General features: G+C 44.1%; 1 protein-coding gene across 4 annotated transcripts in view; it reads right to left on the reverse strand.

Moving 5' to 3' along the window:
• The window catches only part of NUP50 (nucleoporin 50), a 353557-nt gene that overhangs the window by 170453 nt on the left and 160107 nt on the right, over positions 1–22997 (reverse strand). The window lies entirely within an intron of this gene.

Consider the following 22997-nt stretch of genomic DNA (forward strand, 5'->3'; position numbering starts at 1 on the left):
ATAACCCCAAGGTTTCAAGCTGAGGAGACAGGGAGAATGAGAGAGCCAACAGAAATAGAAAATGGGGGGAGCGGGGAGGTGGGTTGGGGGGGGGGGGAGAATGAGAAGCTCAGTTTTGGTCATATTTAATTTCAGGTGGCGTTGAGACATCCAGACAGCAATGTCAGACAAGCACGCTGAAACTTTGGTTTGGATGCAAGGTGAGATATCAGGGGTAGAAAGGTAGATTTGGGAGTCATCAGCATAGAGATGGTAGGAAAAGCCATGGGATGAGATTAATGAACCAAGGGAAGAAGTGTAGATAGAAAAGAGGAGGGGACCAAGAACAGAACCCTGAGGTACGCCGACAGGCAGAGGAATAGAAGTAGAAGAGGATCCACCAGAGTGAACACTAAAGATGCGGAGGGAGAGGTAGGAAGAGAACCAGGAAAGGACAGAGCCCTGGAATCCAAGTGAGGACAGGGTATTGAGAAGTATGCTGTGATCGACAGTGTCAAAAGCAGCAGAGAGATCAAGAAGAATGAGGATGGAATATTGACCTGGATTTAGCCAGTAATAGGTCATTGGAGACTTTAGTAAGCGCAGTTTCGGTTGAGTGGAGAGGGCGAAAACCAGATTGTAGTGGGTCAAGAATAGCATGCGAGGAGAGAAAATCAAGGCAGCGGCGGTGAACAGCACGCTCAAGTAATTTGGAAAGAAAAGGAAGGAGGGAGATGGGTCGGTAATTAGAGGGACAAGTAGGGTCGAGTGAAGGCTTCTTAAGGAGAGGTGTGACCACAGCATGTTTAAAGGCAGCAGGGACAGTCGCAGTGGAAAGTGAGAGGTTGAGAATGTGACAGATAAAAGGAATAAGAGCAGGAGAGATGGCATTAAGAAGGTGGGTGGGAATGGGATCAGAGGAACAGGTGGTACATTTTGAGGAAGAAAGGAGAAGTGTAGTTTCCTCAATAGTAACTTCAGGAAAGGAGGAAAGGGAATGAGGGGAAGGAGAGAGAGGGGAACGGACTGGTGGAGGGAGAGGTGGCGAGGTAGAGAATGCAAGGTTTATCTTTTGAACCTTGTCGTGAAAGAATTCAGCAAGGGTCTGAGGAGATAATGAAGGGGGAGGGGGAACCTTGAGGAGAGAGTTCAATGTGGTGAAGAGAAGTCGAGGGTTAGAGCCAAGATAGTCAGTTGGATATAATAATCCTGTTTGGCGCGTAAAAGAACAGATTGGAAGGAGGTCAGCATGAACTTACAAGTGTAAGAAATCAGCAAGAGGCGTTCGGCGGAGCGGGTACAGGAACGTAGGTAGCGGATATTAGAAGTCAGCCAAGGTTGGGGTTTTGTAAGCCTTATAGGGTGGGTCAAAGGTGCAAGAGTGTCTAAGGCAGAGGATAGAATATTGTTGTAAGAAGAAACAGCCTTGTTGACAGACGTGGATGATGCCACAGTCGAGAGGAGGTTTGAAACATGGGAGGATAGAGATGAAGAGTCAATACCATGAACATTCCTAGATAAATTAGATAAGATAGGACGGGACTGGGAGGGAGGAGATTTAAGTGTGAAAGTTATAAGATGGTGATCAGAGAGGGGAAGATCAGAGGCAAGGAAACTAGAGGGTTAACAGTTGGAGGAGAAGGTAAGATCAAGACAATGACCATTTTGATGAGTGGGGGAGGTGGAGCATAGTTGGAGATTAAAGGAGGATGTTAAAGCGAGTAATTTGGAAATATAAGAGTCACCCAATGAAGCCCAATGCAGCAAACGCTCCCTATTGATTTTCTAGAAGCTTACCACACATCTTCCCACCTGTCGCCACACAAAACAAGTTCAGTCCAATATAATAGCTGAGATTCAACTCCAAGGGAAGTGGGAGAGCAGTGAATATTCGTCCTACTGTACTCAGAGATCACCCGCTACAAGGTGAGCAACTTTGCTTTCTCCGAGGATAAGCAGGATGGAGTAATACTGATGGGGATCCCTAGCTACTAACAACAACAGTTGTTACCTATTACCTATTTGTAGCAAGTATTTCCTGAGGACAGCAAGACATATTGCCCCATATGGGTGACATTATCCAACAGAGTACAGCACAGATACTACCTAGCATCCTATTTCTAGAAGCCCCGACTGTGCAGACATCTTTTTGCCTGTCTCATTCTCATGGGACCAAGCAGTTGAATACAACTCCTCTGAGGGTATGTAGCAATGTGTCCTGCTGTCCTGGTAGATAACTGTTTTCTCCTTGGATAAGCAGGACAATTACCACATATGGGAATCCTTAGATAGAAGGTTCAATGAAAAACAATGGACAACCAGAAACAAATTAAACTCTAGGAGGGTGGAATTAATTCTAGAGCCCAAACAAAACTGTCTTGAGTGAACCGGCTGTCGCATCAGGAATCCTGCTCATGGCAGCAGTGTGAAGTAAAGTGTGGACTGATAACTATGTTGTAGTTTTCCATATCTCAATGGAGACCAACCTCAAGCAGGATACTAATATGGCCATGGCGCCGACACAGAACCATGACATGATCCTCCAGTATCAGCCCAGGCGGGGTGTAAGTGAAGGAGATGTACATAAGTAATGCCACACTGGGAAAACACCAAAGGTCCATCAAGCCCAGCATCCTGCCCACAACAGCGGCCAATCCAGGCCAAGGGCACCTGGCAAGATTCCCTAACATACAAACATTCTATACATGTTATTCCTGGAATTGTGGATTTTTCCCAAGTCTTTAGTAGTGGTTTATGGACTTGTCCTTTAGGAAACCGTCTAACCCCTTTTTAAACTCTGCCAAGCTAACCGCCTTCACCACGTTCTCTGGCAACGAATTCCAGAGTTTAATTACGCGTTGGGTGAAGAAACATTTTCTCTGATTTGTTTTAAATTTACTACACTGTAGTTTCATCGCATGCCCCCTAGTCCTAGTATTTTTGGAAAGCGTGAACAGACGCTTCACATCCACCTGTTCCACTCCACTCATTATTTTATATACCTCTATCATGTCTCCCCTCAGCCGTCTCTTCTCCAAGCTGAAAAGCCCTAGCCTCCTTAGTCTTTCTTCATAGGGAAGTCGTCCTATCCCCGCTATCATTTTAGTCGCCCTTCGCTGCACCTTTTCCAATTCCACTATATTTTTCTTGAGATGCGGTGACCAGAATTGAACACAATACTCAAGGTGCGGTCGCACCATGGAGCGATACAACGGCATTATAACATCCCCACACCTGTTTTCCATACCTTTCCTAATAATACCCAACATTCTATTAGCTTTCCTAACCGCAGCAGCACACTGAGCAGAAGATTTCAGTGTATTATCGACGACGACACCCAGATCCCTTTCTTGGTCCGTAACTCCTAACGTGGAACCTTGCATGACATAGCTATAATTCGGGTTCTTTTTTCCCACATGCACCACTTTGCACTTGCTCACATTAAACGTCATCTGTCATTTAGCCGCCCATTCTCCCAGTCTCGAAGGTCCTTCTGTAATTTTTCACAATCCTGTCACGAGTTAACGACTTTGAATATCTTTGTGTCATCAGCAAATTTAATTACCTCGCTAGTTACTCCCATCTCTAAATCATTTATAAATGTTAAAAAAGCAACGGTCCTAGCACAGACCCCTGAGGAACCCCTCTAACTACCCTTCTCCATTGTGAATACTGTCTGCCCATTTAACCCCATTCTCTGTTTCCTATCCTTCAACCAGTTTTTAATCCACAATAGGACTTTTCCTCCTATCCCATGACCCTCCAATTTCCTCTGTAGCCTTTCATGAGGTACCTTGTCAAACGCCTTTTGAAAATCCAGATACACAATATCAACCGGCTCCCCTTTGTCCACATGTTTGTTTACCCCTTCAAAGGACTGAAGCAAATTGGTCAGGCAAGATTTCCCCACAAAAAAGCCGTGCTGACTTGGTCTCAGTAATCCATGTCCTTGGATGTGCTCTGTAATTTTGTTTTTGATAATAGCCTCTACCATTTTCCCTGGCACTGACGTCAGACTCACCGGTCTATAATTTCCCGGATCTCCCCTGGAACCTTTTTTAAAAATGGGCGTTACATTGGCCACCCTCCAATCTTCCGGTACCACGCTTAATTTTAAGGATAAATTGCATATCACTAACAGTAGCTCCGCAAGCTCATTTTTCAGTTCTATCAGTACTCTAGGATGAATACCATCCGGTCCAGGAGATTTGCTACTCTTCAGTTTGCTGAACTGCCCCCCATTACGTCCTCCAGGTTTACCGTGAAGTCAGTAAGTTTCTCCGACTCGTCCGCTTGAAATACCATTTCCAACACCGGTATCCCACCCAAATCTTCCTAGGTGAAGACCGAAGCAAAGAATTCATTCAATCTCTCCGCTACGTCTTTATCTTCCTTGATTGCCCCTTTTACCCCTTGGTCATCCAGCAGCCCAACCAATTCTTTTGCCGGCTTCCTGCTTTTAATATACCCAAAAAAAATTTTCCTATGTTTTTTTTGCTTCTAATGCTATCTTTTTTTTTTGTAATCCCTCTTGGCCTTCTTTATCTGCGCCTTGCATTTGCTTTGACACTTCTTATGCTGCTTCTTGTTATTTTCAGACGGTTCCTTCTTCCATTTTCTGAAGGTGTTTCTTTTAGCCCTAATAGCTTCCTTCACCTCACTTTTCAACCACGCCTGCCGTCTTTTGGACTTCGGTCTTTCTTTTCTAATTCGTGGAATATGTTTAACCTGGGCCTCCAGGATGGTATTTTTGAACAGCGTCCATGCCTGTTGTACAGTTTTTACCCTCTCAGTTGCCCCCCTAAGTTTTTTTTAACCGTTCTCATTTTATCATAGTCTCCTTTTTTAAAGTTAAACGCTAATGTATTTGACTTCCTGTGTATAGATACTTCAAGGTTGATATCAAAACTGATCATATGATCACTGTTATCAAGCGGCTCCAGTACCATAATGTCCCTCACCAGATCATGCGCTCCACTAAGGATCAAGTCTAGAATTTTTCCTTCTCTTGTCAGCTCCTGCACCAGCTGCTCCATAAAGCTGTCCTTGATTTCATGTAGTTTGCTAGCTAGTTGGATCAAGTGCATTCACCAATGCCTACCCCCATCCTGTTAGAGTCAAAAGAAACACAACACAACACGAGCAAATTTACCACCATCAACACCCCAAAACTAGCTCTACCAATTTCGGAAACCCTGAAAATTCTTGGAGTCACCATTGACCGGCACCTAACACTTGAGAATCAAGCGAAAATCACGACCAAAAAAATGTTCCATTCAATGTGGAAGTTAAAAAGAGTAAAACCATTCTTCCGGAATCTGGTACAATCACTAGTACTCAGTCACCTAGACTACTGCAACTCACTCTACGCTGGCTGCAAAGAGCAAAAACTCAAAAAACTTCAGACAGCCCAGAACACAGCAGCCAGATTCATATTTGGAAAACCAAAATACAAAAGTGCAAAGCCCCTACGAGAGAAACTACACTGGTTACCACTCAAAGAACGCATCACGTTCAAAGTATGTACCCTAGTACATAAAATCATCCATGGCGAGGCCCCAGCCTACATGTCTGACCTGATAGACCTACCACCCAGGAATGCTAAAAGATCATCTCGCACATTCCTTAATCTTCATTTCCCCAATTGCAAAGGCCTAAAATATAAACTAATGCACGCATCAACCTTTTCCTATATGAGCACGCAATTCTGGAACACTCTGCCACGTAACCTAAAAGCGACCTATGAACTGACCAACTTCCGCAAACTGCTGAAGACCCATCTCTTCGACAAAATATACCACAAAGACCAATGTGAAACCTCCACACATATCTAGCTACGTTAAGAATGTCTATATCATATTACTATCATGATTTCCATTACCACACAACTCAAAACACTTCTGTAACACTAAATGTCAATTCTCCTATCATTTCCACTACCCATGATATATTGTAAGCCACATTGAGCCTGCAAAGAGGTGGGATAATGTGGGATACAAATGCAATAAATAAAATAAATAAAATAAATTTCCCCCTGGAGTATTGTGTTTCATATGCCTTTTTGATTCCATCACAAAACCAGTAGATTCAGCCAAGGGAAGTCCTGTCTCAATCTGATACTTTTTTTTTTCTGAACTGTAACCAAACAGTCCCTGAATATTAAACCACTACCTGGTAAAGTTGGAGTGAAAGGAGAGACCGTCATTTATGCCATGCACAAAGGCATGAAAAAAGGCTAGATCTTGTTTTTAATCATGGATACTCTCCCAACAGTAGTGCCTACTTACACCATACACTTAGTGATATCACAACACATATGCTTACACAAAAAGTGTCATCAAATATAAAATTCTTCATTCTATTCAAATAGCCTGTCTCCTGCAAAAAGAAAGATCTCTCAAAAAAAAAAAAAAAATTAAGATGGTTCCATGTCACTGAATATGAATGCTTAAACATTTTCACATTCATGCTAAATATTCATATAAAAATGTAACAAATAAAATAAATAAAAATATTTCCCCTTAAACAAGCCAGTACAAATCTTTTTAAGTAAAAAAAAAAAAAAAAAAAAAGAAATTGAGTCAGTAATCATACATAAAAACAACAGAACCAAGGGCAACCACTTGCTTTATTATCTCATTACTCTTAAACTGTTACTTTGAAGGGGGGGGGGGGGTGAAGGATTTTGTACAAAAATGTAAAACTTCTATGCAAAATTTTAAAATTCCATGAATTATTTGTTCATGTAACATAAATGAATCACTGTGTATCACTTGATACTAAAACGTTATTACTCAGACATATAATTTGGAAATATTAGGGCTTACATAATAATTTTCTTTCCATTAGTTCACACTATTCCAGGCCTTGTGGGATAGTCATGTCCATCGACCAGCAGATGGAGATAGAGAACACAGACCTGAGCTACACCATATAGACCAGGGGTGTCTAACCTTGGCCCTCTCCAGGTTGGGTTTTCAGGATTTCCCCAATGACTATGCATGAGATCTATTTGCATACAATGGAAGCAATACATGCAGATCTCATGCATAGTCATTGGGGAAAACCTTGAGGACATATGGACAACCCCTGTATAGATCCTTTCATTTAGCTCAGTTCCTCAGTATAAGTAAACAAGCAGTAGAAACATGAAACCTGGAGCCTAATCAACAACTTGAACCACAACAAGAAACCACCCAAAGGCGTGGCCCCTGGAAATAGGACAGGAAGTGAGAGCGCTTGGGACAACCAAAGAGACAGCCCCTCCCCTCCAAACATGGGTGGGCTCCAGGAACGGTGTGAAGAATTAATGGAAAGAAAATTATCAGGTAAGCCATAATTTCCCCTTCCAATACGTTTCTTCCCACTATTTTAGCACTTGTGGGATGTTCAAAAACAGTCTTTACAAGGGCGGGAACCTGGCCCTGCTGAACGCAGAACCTATGCTCCAAAAATGCTGCCTCTGACTGTACTGCAATATCTCCGCCCATGTCATGAGCCTTCAATCCCTGAGGGAGTTGATTCCCCTCAAGAACATAAGCCTACACCACCGAGCAATAGAGACCGCCATGAGACCTAATCTGTTTGCTGAAGATGACATAAAGTCTATCTGACCGAAGAAAGTCATTGGTGACCACAAGATAGTGCATAAGCACCCGGCCAACGGCCAGGAGTCTCAGGGAGGCAAACTAAGCCCCCCACCTCCTCCCAAGAAAGGAAGGGAGCTCCACAGATCAAATGTGGACACCACTTTAGGCAGAAAGGAGGGCACCATCTGAAGCAAAACTCTCGCCTCTGAAAAACTGAGGAAAGAATCCCGACAGAAAAGCACCTGAAGCTCTGAAACTCTCCACGCCGAAGTAGTAGCCACAAGGAAAACTGTCTTCAGCATGAGATCTTTCAAGGTCGCCTTCTAGAGAGGCTCAAAAGGAGGTTTATGAAGATCCTGGTTGAGATTCCATTCAGGACAAGGCAAACGAAACAGCAGACGAAGCCAACTCACTCCCTTCAAAAAGTGAACTACGTCCAAGTGCACAGCCAAAAGACAAGTTCTGCAAATGGCCCTGAAATAGGCCAAATCCGCCACCTGATCCTTTAAGGAGCCCAATGTCAGGCCCTTGCACACGTCAGACTAAAGGAACACCAAGATGTGACCAACTGACGAAGAGAAAGGGCCACACCAGCCCACAAATGGGCACCACAAGCAGGCATACGCTGAGGAAGTCAAACACATCCTGGCCTGAAGCCAGACAGCAATGACCAAGTCTGAATACCCTTCTTCCTCAGCCTAGCCCTCTCAGAGGAGAAGCTGAAAAACCAAGGAGGGAGGAACCCTCCATGAAAATCACATCTTACCGGAGGCAGCCTCGAACCACAATGGATACCCGTACAGCAGCCGCACCAGATCTGGGGCCACCAGAACCACAAAGCTCAGATGTCTTGCCAAGCTCTTCAACAGTCAGCTAATCGGCCGGGGGGGGGGGGGGGGGGGGGGGGGAGGTGTGACAACTGGCGACATCTCGTCAATGTTTTTTTTCTTCGTCATTCCCTATCTTAGGAATTCTCTACCTTTGTCTTTACAGGGTGAACTAAATACAAAGACATTTAAATCACTGTTGAAAGCATGGTTATTTAAGCAGGTCCTTTCTGGCGATTGAGGGGGCTCATTGTCCTCTTGGTGTCTGGGAGAGAGAGTGAGAATGATTTTTTAATTGGTAATCTGTTAATTTGATCTACATTCTGAGTGCATGTATTACGTTTTCCTATCAGAATATTGTAGTTCTTTTCTTTTTGATATTTTGCGTTTTAACCGTTTTGTTCTCATAGTCAAGGAGGTATATCAAGTTTTAAATAAAGACGTATAGCAGCCCCTCGTCTGGCCAGGCCTGCAAAGGAGCGGCCAGGCCGAGTACACCCAGCCCCCTGTGATGGCTGAAAAACTGCAGTACCTTGATATTTGCCCTCATCGCCGTCCAGAGACGGATTGAAAAGCCTTGTCGGACAACTCCCACTCTCTGGGAGAGTTCAGGCTTTGTGCTCAGGGACCCCACAATGTGAGCCACCGAGAGGCAGAGTCTTCTACCCCCAGGCCATCAGCAAACAGGCTTCCACTGTCAGTTGACTGTTGTGGGGCACCCCCTTACTTGTCGATGTAGGACACCGCCATCGCATTGTCAGAGAACACCCACATTGAAAATCTCCAACATTGGAGTAAAGGCCACCAGAGTCCTGTAGACAGCACTGAGTTCCAAATGACTGACTGACCAACAAGCCTCCTCTAGAGACCGGGTGCCCTGAGCCAGGTGAACCCTGTAATGGGCCCACAACCCGACAGACTGGCATCCATGGTCACCACCTCCCAATGTGTAATTGGGAACTACACTCAGGACAAGAGTCCCAGGAAACTACCACCAACACATACTCTGGATATCCACGTCCACTGTAACCTGGGACACCAGAGACGAGCAGCTGAACATGGATCTCTGCAGCAGACACACATGCGCCCAGGGCACAATCTCCATCACCGCCGTCATGGAACAGAGAACCTGGACATAGTCCCAGACCCAGGGACTGGGCTGATGGTGGAGCATCCGATCTGGGGACACCAGAGACAAGCAGCTGAACAGGGATCTCTGCAGCAGACACATATGCACCCAGGGCACCGTCTCCATCGCCGCTGTCATAGAACAGAGAACCTGGACATAGTCCCAGGCCCTGGGCCGATGGTGGAGCATCTGATCTGGTGCACCAACTCTCCATGCTTGGCCTCTGTAAGAAAGACTCCTGCTATCTGCAAATTGTCCAGATATTCTAGTCTGCTCTTTTCGAAATTGATCACACAACCCAAGGAGTGGAAGAGCTAAATGACTATTGAGGTTGCTGACACACTGTCCTAATACGAAGCAGCTCAGACTAGCCAATGGTCCAGGTACAGCTGAACCTTGAAGTTGTGCGCTATAGCCATCAGATCCATGACTGGTAATTCTCATTGAGAATTGTCTGAAAACCTGTTGCACTGAACTCCCACTCTCCTGGATCTAGACTGTGACAACTGAGGAAGTCCGCCTGGACATTCAATGTCCCTGCCACATGAAAGGCCTACAGGTCCGAGAGATGGAGCTCCATCCAAGACACAAGAGCTGCCTCGTGCTATAGATGACGAATTCGTGTTCCTCCTTGACTGACGTACGCCACTGCTGTTGCATCGTCTAAGAGAACTCGCACAGGTCTGTGTCTGAGTAGATGACAGAATGCCTCTAGGACCAGACAAATTGCTCTCATTTCCAAAAGATTGATTGAGTAGGATGTCTCCTCCTGAGACCAAAGACCCTGAGCAACATGTCCCAGACAGTGAGTTCCCCCAGCCCCTGAGACTGGTATCGGTTGTCACTATGACCCACTGAGGAGGGTCTAAAGAACTCCCTTGGCCAGATTTTGTGTCCGAAGTCACCAACGGAGACTCCCTCGCTCTCGAGTCCTGAGTATTAGTTTGATAGTCAGAATCTGTCTACGGAGACCAACAGGATAAGAGGGAATTCTGTTGAGGCCTCATATGTGACTGGCCCAAGGAACTACCTCGATTGTCGCCGCCATGGATCCTAAGACGAAGATAATCTCTACCGCATGGTACCGGCTTGCAAAGAAGAGACCGTATCTGATCCTGAAGTCTGACAATTCTACTCTGAGGCAAAAATACTTGGCATTGCAGCGTGTCAAAGGAAACTCCTAGATAAGTGAGTCTGAGACAGCACCAGACAACTATAGGCGAATGCCTGAAGCCTAAGAAATACGATGGGAGACTTAGAATATATTGCACTAAATGAAAATAGAAGGGTAGCATTGTATGTTAAGGAGAGCCTTGAATCAAATAGATTGAAAATTCTGCAGGAAACAAAACACATCTTTAAATCCCTATGGATTGAAATTCCATGTGTACAGAGGGAAAAGGAAAGTGATAGGAGCGTAATAACGTTCGCTTGGCCAAGATGGACAGATGTGGAAATGTTATCTGAAATGAGAGACCAACTGGACAACACAATAATAATGGGTGATTTCAATTACCCCGATATTGACTGGGTAAATGTAACATCAGGGCATGCTAGGGAGGTAAAATTGTTTGACGAAATCAAGGACTGCTTTATGGAGCAGCTGGCACAGGCACCGACAAGAGAAGGAAAAATTCTAGACCTAGTTCTTAGTGGAGCGCATGATCTGGTAATGGTGATGGGGCCACTTGATAACAGCTAAGGGGAGATATGAAATAATGAGTGGAGTGGAACGAGTAGACGTGAATCGTTTGTTTACTCTTTCCAAAAATACTAGGACTAGGGGGTATGTGATGAAGCTACAAAGTACATAAGTAATGCCATACTGGGAAAAGACCAAGGGTCCATCGAGCCCAGCATCCTGTCCCCGACAGCGGCCAATCCAGGTCAAGGGCACCTGGCAAGCTACCCAAACGTACATTATATACATGTTATTCCTGGAATTGTGGATTTTTCCCAAGTCCATTTAGTAGTGGTTTATGGAATGGGTGGAACGGGTAGATGTGAAGCGTCTGTTTACACTTTCCAAAAATACTATGACTAGGGGGCATGCGATGTAGCTATAATGTAGTACATTTAAAACGAATCTGAGAAAATGTTTCTTCACTCAACGTGTAATTAAACTCTGGAAATCGTTGCCAGAGAATGTGCTAGAGGCGGTTAGCTTAGCGGGGTTTAAATAAAAGGGTTGGACGGCTTCCTAAAGGAAAAGTCCATAGACCATTATTAAAACGACTTGGGGAAAATCCACTGCTTATTTCTGGGATAAGCACAAACAAAATGTATTGAACTTTTTTGGAATCTTACCAGGTATTTGTGACCTGATTGGCCATTGTTGGAAACAGAATGCTGGGCTTGATGGTCCTTTGGTCTGTCCCAGTGTAGCAATACTTATGTACTTAACTTTTGAGAGGGTTTACTGAAGTAAGGGATCCAAGATGGCCGACTAGAGAGTTGTTGTACCAGATGCGCTCAATTTGCTCTTTCAGGAACACTGTGGGAGGGGGCTTTGATTCCCTATCATTATGGGGAAATGGAGAGGGAAAACGCGGGTTAACCCCTCAACTCCGAGTGGAACCCACCTTCTACAGCAGCTGACGCTGGAGCAATTTGGAGTTGTCTCTGGTCCGAGTCAAACATCTTCCCCTGCTATCGGAGCCGGAACTAATGAGCTGGCCGACAATGTAGACGGGGTTTCTTTCAGCCCCGTCATGCGCACGGCTCCCCCGCAACCAAGAGGGTTGGAAGCTGGAGAAAGTCCTGTGTCACTGCTTCCTGAAGAGGAGTCGAGAGAGCAGGAAGGGAGCCTATCTTCAGCTGTGTTAACATCGAGGGCTGAACCAGTGGAAGATCAAACTGTGAGTACACTGAGGCAAATTGCTAATGCCCCCCTTTCTGGTTTTTCAAGCGGAATGTGTAAAGAAACCTGCCGTGGTGGCATTAGAGTCACTTTGGGATCCAACTGCTGCCTTGCATTCCTCTTTACAACAACAAAGAATTCAGCTGAAATTAAGCTATTATCCCAAGTTGCCCTCCAGCAAGTACAGACAACTAATCAGCATACCTCTAAAATAAAACAATTGGGAGAGAAAATGCAATCCTTGGAAGTTATTAGTCAAACCTCAATTAGGGATAAAAAAATTATATGTTAGACGTTTAGAATATCTTGAAAATAAATCAAGAAAACTTAATTTGAGATTCACAAACTTTCCAAGATCTCCCTTGATTTCCCCGATTGATATGGTGAAAAAATATCTGACTCAGGTATTGGGAATGGCAAGTGATTCCTTACCTCCTATTGTTCGGCTACAATATCTACAAAATAAATCAAATTCAGAGACTCTCCAACCGAACAGAGGAGAAGCGATGAACTTCACATCATTTCTTGAATCATCTTTTGAAGTAATTTCCCAGAGGTTGACTGCTTTGGCTGTTTTTGCTTTAGAAATGGATCGCGACGCAGTCTTAAGACTTTCATTTAGACATTTAGAATCTACTTTTTTTGGATCTAAAATAAGAATATTTCCTGATTTGGCTAAAGAGACCCAAAAAAGACGTAGTGCTTTTTTAGCACTCATCAGAGGACTTTGGCACTTGGAGCAAATTATATGTTAAAATTTCCCTGTATATGTAGAGTATTATATATCAAGCTAAATCGTTTCAGTTTTTTGATCCTAAACAGCTAGAGGAGTTTTTAGTTTCAAAAGAGGGTGTGAATGTAGTAGTAGACCACACTGTATGATACGCTTAGGGAAGGTTTACTTGGCAACAACAACCCCACTGTACAAATTTTGGTTTTTTTTTTGTTCATTTTTCTTTTTTTGGATCCCATTACTTTATATTTCTGGTCGAAAGTAGAGTATAAATATTTCAATTGTAATAGATTATATTATAGATATTGTAAATTTTCTCATATTGTAATCGTCTCTTGCGAGTTGTTAAATTTGGATGAAAATTATCAATAAATAAATTTTAAAAAAGAGGGTTTACTACCCAACAAACTCATTGAAGAAACTGAACTACTTGCTCCATGGCTTGTACACTTTCTTGATACTATTTGCTTTGATCAACCAATCATCCAGGTAAGGATGAACCAGAATGCCCTGCTTTCTGAAAGCCGCTGCAAGACCAAAAGGAAGAGCTCGAAACTGAAAATGATGACCCAAAAACTGCAAAACAAAAACTTTTGGTGCAAAGGACGAATTGGGATATGCAGACAAGACTCTCCTGATCAAAGACAATGACTGAATGCAGTTTCCATATGAAAACTGGTGGACCTTGAGCGTCCGGTTGACCACCTTGAGATCCAAAATTGGTCAAAAGGATACCTCTTTTATTGGAACTACAAAGTAAAAGGAATAGCAATCTGTTCTTATGTCTGAAGGAGGAACAGGACATACCGCCTGTAAAGCGAGAAGCCTTTCCAGTGTGACCCCGACCACTAGATGAGAAAAAGGAGACTCTAGGAAAGCATCTGGCAGCGGCTGCACAAACTGTAAGGCACACCCGTCACAAATAACCTCGAGAACCTATTGATCGAAAGTAATTTGGGCCCACCTCCAATAAAACTGACCTAGCCAAGCTCCCACTGGAAATGGAGGTTGGGCCCTGAAACCTTCATTGGGACAGACGAGAAGGGGACTGGAAGTAAGTGTATGCATATCTACTTCAGCGTCGGGCACCTTGAAAGAACAGGGGCCTCTGAAAATAGTGAGACTTTTGAGCAGTAGCTACTCGTCCGGTCAAAATCTATGAAAATCTCTGCCACATCCTCTACCAGAAAGAAGGCCACGACCAGCAGACCCAGGACGATCCTCAGGCAACTGAGGAACTTTAGTATTCCCTAAACTTTTAACCAACTTATCCAACCCATCCCCAAACAGGAAACAGCCTCAAAAGGGAAATTTACCAAGCTTAGACTTAGAAGCCGCATCAGCTGACCAACCTCAAAGCCAAAGAGAACGATGAGCCACAACACAAAGTCATAGATCTGGAATAAGCCCTCAACATATCATACAAGGTATCTGCCAAGAAAGCTGAGGACATCTCTATCTTAGCCACTTCTGTGTCTACTAAGATGAAATCATCTGAAGACCTATCTAAAACTCTCTCTGACCACCAAAAACAAGCTCTAGCTACCAAAGAACCACAGGAAGATTTTAAAAAGATTTTAAAAGACTCGATATCCAGATCTTGTACATCTTTCAGAGCTGTGCCATCATCAACAGCGACAGTAATGCGCTTAGTAACCGCAGAAACCACCGCATCAACTACAGGAGGCTTAAGAACAGCCTTGTCTTGATTCAGCATTGGGTATAAATGAATCATGGACCTGGAAATGACGGAAAGGAGCATCCAGCACATCTTACTATGCTTGAATGATATCCCCTGATATCGGTGCACTGGAAAAGTTTTACCAGCCTTCCTAAAGCCCTTGAGTAAAAGACCCACCCTACACTCCTCTGAATCCTCATCAAAGTTTAATGCAGAAGTGACCAAAGCTATAAGCTCTTGTAAATCCTCCTTATGAAAAATCCTTACAACAGAAGGATCTTCACCAGGCACAAGAGAATCTGTTACTGGTTCTGCAGAAGCAGCTTCCGCAGATGAACCTGTGTCTTCTAATGCAAGCTCTTCCTCTAGGAAAGGCATCTAAGAATCAAACTCCATATCAGCTTTATCTACAGCCCAGGAAACCCTACGGGTTTTGAGAGATCTGAGACCCCCCCCCCCCCGACCCATCAGAAGGGAGAGCTGTAGAAGGATCAGATTTGTGCATCAAAAACGCTTTATACATCTACAAAACAAATTCTGGAGGAAAGCCTGCTGTCTCCTGTACCAAAGACACATCTAAGGGCTGTTGTGGAGCAATAGAAGAGAGATTTGAAGCTGAAGACTGGCTGCAAAATGGCAGCGCTTCCCACCAAAACCGAACAGCTGTTTGTACCAAAGTACAAAGCGTGGCTCCAGATACTGCTCCAGACTCAGAAAAAGTAGTTGGAACCTCCTTAGCGGTACAAAACTTGCAAATGGGTCATTCCATGCCAAGTGGTCTTCCCACCATCATGTCTCCAATTTTATCTGTTGCGCGAGTCAGGTGTTAAACGAAGTTTCCCAAAATTTGAGGTCTCTAACTGCAATAGTTGCAGATCTAGACCCCCTTTTCTGAAAGGTTGTCAGTCCATGAGCACGCCACATTGACCAAAATGCCATTTTTGAGGTCTAATAAAATCCAAACACATTTATAAGAATGGCTAAAAAATTCAAATCCTGTACAGTTTTTGATGCTAATTCCGATGAAATACATTTTAACGTTATGGATGCAAAATCCAGTCAAACAAGTTGACTCAAAGTGTGCATCAAAAGTGGTCGCGACTCATCGGAACATATTTGGACCAATATTCAGACCGCAATAACTTCCATGCAAACGAAGATACGGACTTGAAATTTTGAACAAGCATTATGCTTGTGCTGGACATAATACTGCCAGATTTGCAACTAACCAGCTTCTATAACCGCCCTGCAGGATCTCTTTAAAGTTGGCACTGTCAGCGCAAATGGTAAAATGTACCAAAGTTCAAAGCCAATTATTTAAAACGTGTCTGCCTGAATCAGCTTGTGAACAGTATCATCTGAAAGAGAAAATCGTGCTCTACAACACTGATATGTTTTTGTTTTGCAATGCCACCATTAAGTAGCCATTTACTCAGGTCAAAGTATGTTATATTTAGTATGCTTGATGCGCTAATTTTTCTTCATTTCTAGGAAATTGAGTCTTACTAGTCGCTTAAAAGCACTGAAATATTTATTCATTCGTATTTTATTCATTGATTGTCCAGTCGTTTATTGTGCGCTGTTATCAGTTGTACCATTTAATTATAGATGTCAGAAGACAAGAAAAATGAAGAATCCTTGGCTCCCTGTTCAATTGGGAAAAATGCTGGTACATCAAAGTGCCACGTAATCTTCTATGCTAAGAAGGCAGGATTCAAACCTTTAGGGGATTTCACAGAATGTGACCAGAAATTGCTTCTTATGCATTCAGAAGCAAAACTTGATGAAGATTCCATCATTTGCTTTCACCATGAATCCCTTTTCCTAAGTGAATATCAATCAATGCAAAAGAAATGTTGCAATCCATTCAAGAAGAAGAATCATAATGTAAGAGCTGGACTTAGAGTGATTGATATTGAAACAGCTGCCAAACTTTGTGAGCTAAATAAAAAAAGAAGTGAAACGTCAGTTGAACCGAAAGATGCTTTCATAAGCTTTATGCATCCTCATGGTCCCGCTACTTCATTTTATTAGCCGGTAAAACGCGATACTTGCTGGATCCCAGAACAACTTATCACTGCTGTTATTCCAGCTCCATCAGTGGCATCATCTGGTCGGCAATATAGTTTCCCTGAAACCATTCTCTTGCAGATCAATGATGCTTTCAGAATGATGAAGTAACTGAAGAAGGCAGGCTTGGGAACCTGCAGTGAAGTAACTGAAGAAGGCAGGCTTGGGATCCTACAGTAAAGAAACCCACAATCAGGCTTGGGATCCTACAGTAAAGAAACCCACAATCAGGCTTGGGATCCTACAGTAAACATACCCACCCCATGGCTGTTACTGCATGGCTATCGGGTGTGGCCCCTATGGTGATGGGGATGCTGGTTTCAATGTGATAACCAGTAATGGCTCAGCCATCATGGCCCAACACCATACAACGCACACACAAAATATAACAATTTGACCTGAGTAAATGGCTACTTAATGGTGGCATTGCAAAACAAAAACATATCAGTGTTGTAGAGCACAATTTTCTCTTTCAGATGATACTGTTCACAAGCTGATTCAGGCAGACACTTTTTTAATAATTGGCTTTGAACTTTGGTACATTTTACCATTTGCGCTGACAGTGCCAACTTTAATTTAAATCTTCTTTTATTAAACAGGTACAACATTTTGGTTCAAAACAACCAGGTAGAACTTGGAACAATTTCCGATATAACAATGCACCTTATCGTTTCAGCAAAGTTTTATACAAAACAGTTCCTCTTTTTCCTCCCCTCCCTCCCCCCCAAAATCCGCCACCCCCCCCCCCCCCCCAAGAGAAAGGAAAAAAAAAAAAAAAAACTTTTTAATTTATGTATATATATTTCTTGACATCCTTCATAATCTATTTAACACAAAACTGCGTGCCCTTGGTGATAGCGATTGAATATAACCGTCCCATATCTCCAAGAATTTTTTCCTTCTCTTTGGGGAGGACCCCACCACCCTACGCTCCTGCAGCAGCAACTCATACAACTTGTTTCTCCAATGCCAGTAGTCTGGTGGTTCAGCCTGCATCCAATTATTCATAATAAGCTTCTTCGCAATTATACTGGCCTTTCGGACAAACTGCTGGGCCCCCTTGTGTGTCAATTTCAGGCTTTCATAATTGTCTAGCAATATCGCCAGGGGAGAAAGCTGTATCTTATGTTTTACCACCTGTTCCAAGTAGTGAGCTATTTGCTTCCAAAAGGATTTAATCTTATAGCATTCCCAAAGGGAGTGGAACAATGTCCCCTCCCCTTGCCTACACTTAGAACATAGCAGGTCTGGAACACCTCCAATTTTAAACACCTGGGGCATAGACATGTATGCCCTATATAAAATTCTGTATTGACATTCCCGTAATGTGGCGTTTCCTGTTAGGGAGGGTATGCGGGCCGCCAATTTCCTAAGATCAATTTGCTGGTTGGGCTGTTGTAAATCATGATTCCACCTCCGGCAAATATGCCCCACATCTCCCCCCCCCCCCCCCCCCCCCCAAAGGGCCTTCTGCAGGCCTGAAACAGACAACCTCTCTCTCGGAATTGATCCAAAGAATTCCCTGATCCTCCATCCATGCCCAGCTCCCAATTTACTCTGATCTAAAGAGCGGACATAGTGAGCCAATTGACCATATGCAAAGGTGTGGCTAGTGTTTATACCCACCCCCAGAGCCCCCAAACTCAGCAGTTGTCCCCGAGAACTAAGAACATGCTCTAACCGTGTGATCCCCAGCTCTGCCCACCTCTTGAATACTTTTGATTCAGATCCTGGTGTGAATTGAGGATTACCCTATAGTGGTAGCAGGTCTGTGGTGTCTGCTGCTACTCCCCAGTGTCAAACTAAGTCCCTCCAAATACCCTTAAGTGGCTCAAGCAATACACTACTTCCCTTGCAAGCCGGGACTGCTCCCCCTGAGCACTGTATCAAATAGTATAAATGGTATGGTTTAAAGTATTCCTGTTCCATCCCCCTGTGCGTGTAATCTTCTCTATCCAATAACCAATCTCCCAAATGTCTCAGCAAGCAGGCTTGGTTATAACGACGAAAGTCTGGCAACCCCATCCCCCCTGTAGCCCACGAACCCATCAGTATATGCAGTGGGAGTTTAGGTTTTGCATCTCTCCATACAAATCTACGCACACATGCATAAATCTGTCGTAGGTCTTTACCCTTTAACCTCAAAGGGAGGTATAGAGCCACCGGGGAAACGCCACCATCCAAAATAATTGTATCCTCCCATGCATTGTCAAGGGAAGTGCCTTCCATCGTCCCAATCTTCCCTTCATAGCCTCCAACAAACTAGTGATATTGAGACAATGTAGTGCAGAGGTCTGCATAGATATTCGCACTCCCAAATAATGAAGTGACTCAGAGGCCCACTTTAATGGGAACGCACCCCTCCACATCCCACGTACCTCAGCACTTCCCGTTAGCGCCTGAGATTTAGTGTAATTTATTTTAAAACCTGCAAAGTCTCCATATTCCTGGAAAAGCTCCAACAATGCCTCTAACGTGCTTTTAGGCTGTGTAATATGCACTAAGATATCATCTACAAACGCAGAAACTTTGAATGTACACGTCCCCCCAATCTACTCCCTTCACTTCGGGGTGGGTAAGTATTTCTCTAATCAGTGGGTCTAGGGCAAGGACAAACAGTGATGGAGATAGGGGACAACCCTGTCGTGTGCCTCGTCTGATCGGAAACAGTGCTGATTGCTCCCCATTCAACCAAACATATGCCTGCGGGTTCGAATAGAGCGCTCCCACCGCATTCCTGAAGGCCCCTTCTATCCCCACCTTAGCCATAACCGCAAACAAAGTCCCATACTACTCGATCGAAAGCCTTCTCTGCGTCAAAACTGACCAGCAGAGAAGGCCTTTTCTGTGCCTCCAGGGAGGCGAGCAAGGTTCTAATATTACTTACCACTAACCTCCCCTTCACAAACCCTGCCTGTGGAGTCGCTACTAGATCCGGGAGTACCCTGGCTAGCTGATTTGCCAGTATCTTAGCATAAAGCTTAATAACAAAGATATGGGCCTATAGGACCCCACTTCTGTCCGCTCCTTACCTGGCTTTAATAATACTATGACCTTAGCAATATTAAGGGAGTCTGGCATTGATCCTGAGTTTACCATGGTGTTAAAAAGGTTGAGCAAAGGTGGAGTCACCTGCTCCTGTAACAGTTTGTAGAAAGCAATACTATAACCATCTGGCCCCGGTGCTTTATGAGCTGGGCTCTGTTGTAATGCTAACATTAGCTCCCCCCTCCACTATGGGCCCATTCAGCGCTTCTTTTTGCGCTTCTGAGATTCTCAGCAACGACTGGTTTGCCAGATACATGTCACTATCCTGAATGACATCTGTTGGTGTCTCGTACAATGCCTTATAATATTCCCGAAAGCGCTCTAAATCTCTCTCTCTCTCCCCTCATTAATTGCCCCCCCCCCCATCCTTTATTTGCAGAATCCGAGAGGGACCACCCCTCCCCCTCCTACTAACCTGCTCAATAGTGTCCCTGCCTTGTTCCCATACCGATAAAGCTGGTGCTTATAGTACTCTTGCGACTTTTTTGCCCTCTGATGAAGTAACTCATTCAGCTCTCTTTGGAAAGTGAATAGTGCCCTTTTCTTGTCTTCTGTAGCCGTTAGTCCAAACTCCATCCTTCTGGCTCTAATTTCCTTTTCTAGACACAAAATTTCTTTATCCCTCATTTCTTAGCTCTAGCTCTATAGGCTATAATCTCCCCCCCTCATTACTACTTAGCTGTTTCCCAATACAAGCCTGCCTGCTGTTTTATGACCATTATTGTGCTCCTCAAATTCCCTCCATTATCTTCTAGATATATTTTAAAACTGTGGGTCCCGACTTAATTCACTAGAAAATCGCCAATTCCCCATTCGTCCCCCGGTTCCCCTATTTGCAGTTCCACCCAGATGATTGCGTGGTCGGAGATCTCACATGGACCTATCTCCGCTGCTGATATTTGAGAAAACAAACCCCGTGAGACCAAAAAATAATCTATTCGCAATTGTGTTGAATGCGCCAGAGAAATATGGGTGTAGTCCCTTTGTGTAGGGTGTAAAACCCGCCATATGTCCAGTAAATCTAACGTGGAACAGAGGAAGGGCAGGCCTCACGAATAGTGGGCCCTCTGCAACGCGGAAGAGCCGCTTTTGTCCACCAAAGGGTCATATACCAAGTTAAAATCTCCCCCCAGAACAATGCTTCCATGTGAATGGGAGCCCAGCAAATTGATTAAGGTTTTGTAAAATTTAGTGTCAAACACATTCGGGGCATATATATTACAAAAAATATAAGTGTTATTTCCCTTCTCCACTTCTACTAATACATAGAGACCCTCTATACTCCTCTTCACCGATTTGATCCGCAACTGCAAACCTTTGCGAAACAATATCAATACTCCCCCTTTTTTCCCCACCGCCGGTGAACCCACCGCCTCTTCAACCCACCCTTTTTTAAATTTGTCATGTTCTCTGACAAGTGTGTTTCTTGGAGAAAGGCAACATCCGCTTTGTGTAGCTGCAAAGCCTGCAAAACTTTTGTGCGTTTGATGGGTGATGAGATCCCCCCCACGTTCCACGACACTAATTTAAGTGGTCCCAGTCCAATATTCCAACATGAGCCTGACCAGGATCCCATGTATCTGAGTGCGAGGGGCGCTCCTCCCAGCCCTTAGGTGCCCCCTCCAACATTGCGCCTGCCATCCTCCAAAGACTCTGCGCCCTATCTTGAATTCCATCTCGTGCCCAAAGGATAAGAAGAATGAAGAAAGAAGAAAAAAAAAAAACAACCCGTGCTGACAGGACCCTTGACTCACCCCTCCCCCCCTCCCCATCCCTCCCCTCCCCATCCCCGTAAGTTACTCCCTGCTAACCGCCACTGTAGTTCTCGTTAGAGAATGAGCCATGCCCCCCCCTCGTTCCCCCAGCGCCCTCTGCTATTTGTGATTGTCCCACCACCCAATTATCAGCCTTTCCAAATAAGTGGACCTGCCCAGTTTTCCAGTCAACACAAATCATAATACTGCTTTTTCCCCGCTTAGAACTCAAAACTCTCCCCTTTAACTTCCAAGTCCTTACCCACTGTGCCCCAATACCTTCACATCTCTTAATAACATAGGGCATAATATCCAATAGCTTGAGGATAAGGAAAGACAACTTTGTATATGTATCTATATATAATACCCCTATCCCCTTGATCTTATCTGCCCTAAATTAGGGTTTAACGTTTGCAGATCATTCCGTGATCTTACATGTATAACTGTTCATTTTAATATCAATAAAACCAACGTTTTAACCAACTGGATACAGAACAAAAACTTTGCCCACATTAGACATCCTGAACCTTCTAGATTTCAACTGCTAATCATTGGAAGTTCTCCCGCGTAAGCTACACAGAAGTCCTTCCCGTAGCTGTGAAATACAACATATTAATTCTCAATGCAAGATGGGGGCTTCGCCCACATACTTTGCCCCTCAAATACCTCCTATAAACTAGTTGATCATATATGATATATTCTGTGGTACAGGAGGCATGTCTTCATGCTAATGCTAGATACAGTTATTACTAGGGCTGGGCAAGTGACTGCTAATGGCCTGTTTAGGAACTATGATTTTCCTGCCAAATGGCTTAGTGACCACAGCAAAATATACACAGAGTCAATACCCAGATAGTTGTCCCTTGCTGTGATCTGTCCAAACTTCCAGCCTCAACCGTTTCTTCTTGGACCCTTGCTCTCTGCATTCCCTTTGATTCCACTGGATTTGCTGCCTTTCTCATGGACTCCGTGCGCTGCTGGAATCTGCTCGCCCACTCTCTGTATCCAGACGTTTCTCCATGTTGTTTACAAAGTGTAAGGCCTCCACGTGTGAGTTGAAGAAATGCTGCTTGCCATTATGCTGAATTCTCAGCTTAGCTGGAAACATCAACGCGAAATTTACTTTCTTGTCATGCAAACGCTTACATACTTCCATGTACTGTCTGCGCTGGCCCGCCACCGCAGCCGAAAAATCTTGAAAACACAGTATACTGCAAGTCTCATATTGCACCTTGCCGCGGGACCTCCATGCCCTCAAGATTTCGTGCTTGTGGGCATAGTTGAGCACCTTGCATATAACTACACGCGGTCTCGCTGTATTCTGCCC

The sequence above is a fragment of the Microcaecilia unicolor genome, chromosome 9 (assembly GCF_901765095.1).
Source record: "Microcaecilia unicolor chromosome 9, aMicUni1.1, whole genome shotgun sequence".
Classification (NCBI taxonomy): Eukaryota; Metazoa; Chordata; class Amphibia; order Gymnophiona; family Siphonopidae; genus Microcaecilia; species Microcaecilia unicolor.